Genomic DNA, 2,338 nt, shown 5'->3' with positions numbered 1-2,338 from the left:
TGTGTGTGTGTGCGTGCGTTTTGAACCCCACCCCCAACCCACCCGATAGGACGAATACAAAAGTCGCTTTTGCTGAGCTTTGAACCCTGAACGTAAAGTCGTCAAACAAAACACCAAGAGAGCGCTTACCACAACCAGCATCACTACCACCACCACCCAATAACAACAATAACAATACGATTCTCAACTACAGCATCGATATCACGATCAACAATACTAGCACCATTAACACCACTAGCAACGCCACTACCACCGCAATCACCACCAACACTATTACCAACACTAACACTACCACCGCAACCACCACCAACAACACCAAAACACAGGGGCCTCTAACTGGTCGCTCAACCTGCTTAAATAACAACTAAAGTTCCTAACACCACACCTTACCCTTTTAAACAAAGAAGGGCACTTAGTTAAATGCAGTCCTAGGTTATACACTCCGGATATAAGACGAGTCGGTCACGGATAGAATGCCATTGGTCAAAGGTTAACCAGACTCGAGGATTAAAGCTGCCTAATGGATTGCTGTTATTTCTAACAGACCGAAAAATCACATTGGCTCTCTTGCTGCTAGTAGGTAAGAGGAGGTGAAGGAAGAGGATGAACTACAGAGAAAGAGAGACCTTCACCCTAATACTTTACTATATAAAGTTTTATGTTTTCAGTTGTACCAGCCACCTAACCCGAACCAGCACCACACTTTGAACTACTTTATGGCTCACATTGCACACAACCTCTATTACCACCACCTCTTCCACTAGCTATTCAACAAGTGGCGCTGAATGTGGGCGTTAGACTGGCTAAAAATAACAGTCAAATTTCTCTCAAATCATATTTTGTCTACTGTCTTCGAATGGACAGATACTGGATAATGCAGTCCTACAATATATGTAATACTCCGCAAAAGGTCCGTGGAATGGTCATGACTGAAACGCTTTTTATCTTAATATTTGTCAGCTCAATCAGAGATGACATTGAGGGTTAAACAACATTAACGACATTATAATAATCATTGTATTACTGCCGAAATCACAACCACTACTACCTCTACAACTATCACTACTACTACTACTACCACCTCCACCATTTCTACCACTACTACCTCTACAACTATCACTACTACCACTACTACTACTACCACCTTCACCATTTCTACCACTACTACATCTACAACTACCGCTACCACTACTACTACAACTATTACCACTGCAACTATTACTACTAACACTAACGCCACCACCGCCACCACCGCTGCCTCAACAATTCAAAATTAGTTTTAAAATCTGTGATTGAGATTGAATAGATCCTTACTCTTGTCGCCACCACTACCACCAGCTTCACCACTGCCGCCTCAACACCCCCACAACCACCGCCGCCGCCGCTGTCGCTGCAGCCACAAAACCCACACACACAGACCAACCTATTACTACAATCACACAACCGCTTTCCCCTCACCTTCTGTAATCATACAACTACCACCACCACCACTACTACCACTACTACTAGTAGTATTATACATACACACATACACAGAGTTCTTAATGTTTACTTAAGTATCTCACTGACCTACACAGTCCTCATGTCAAAGCCACCTGCATTTGATATTTAACCCCGAGTCGCTGGTCCACAAGTGCTGTTTAAGGGTACAGATTATCTATCTTGGATAATTATTTATTTCTATATACGTGTTTATAAATGGATCGAAACGCGAAGTAGATAAAACAGGGAACAACTGAGGAAGGAAGTGTTCTTTACGTTGCCTTTCTCGTTTCTCTGTTTCTTTCGTTGTTCGAAAAAAGTTCGTTTTCTATGTTCTTGTTTTTCATTTTGTCTACGCTTTTTTTTATGTCTTGTACCCATATATGCATGTATGTATACACTTATATATGTAGGTATGTACATATATATATATGTATATATGCAGTTCGTTGTTTCACAGCGTTCAATATACACATATCCTTTCACGTCTGGCCGTATAGCCTTTCTTGTTTGTTTTCCTGTCTTGTTTTCTGTCCGCCACTACATTCCTCCATGGCACAAATTTAATTTGTGGTCCGTGGGAAGAGCCATTTTAACGATGCGTCCTGCCCTAACTCTTCGAAACGCCAGTGTTAGAATGGTGGCAGCTGATGAAGGAAATGTTCTCTATGTGGCCTGTAGGTTTTCTGTACTCCGTTTATTATTTTTTTTGTCTACGTTTTGTTTGCAATGTCCTGTACCCAGATATGCATCTATATATACAGGTAGATGTAGGTATGTACATATATATATATGTATATATGCAGTTCGTTGTTTCACAGCGTTCAATATACACATATCCTTTCACGTCTGGCCG

General features: G+C 41.3%; 1 protein-coding gene and 1 long non-coding RNA gene across 3 annotated transcripts in view; one reads left to right on the top strand and one right to left on the bottom strand.

Moving 5' to 3' along the window:
• The window catches only part of LOC106877393 (abl interactor 2), a 57,569-nt gene that overhangs the window by 39,659 nt on the left and 15,572 nt on the right, over positions 1 to 2,338 (bottom strand). The window lies entirely within an intron of this gene.
• LOC128249673 (uncharacterized) overlaps positions 1 to 2,338 on the top strand; it is a 9,119-nt gene that overhangs the window by 910 nt on the left and 5,871 nt on the right. The window lies entirely within an intron of this gene.

This window comes from Octopus bimaculoides, chromosome 17 (assembly GCF_001194135.2).
Source record: "Octopus bimaculoides isolate UCB-OBI-ISO-001 chromosome 17, ASM119413v2, whole genome shotgun sequence".
Lineage (NCBI taxonomy): Eukaryota > Metazoa > Mollusca > Cephalopoda > Octopoda > Octopodidae > Octopus > Octopus bimaculoides.
Note: the sequence above shows the minus strand (reverse complement) of the source record. Positions and strands in the feature narration are given on the sequence as shown.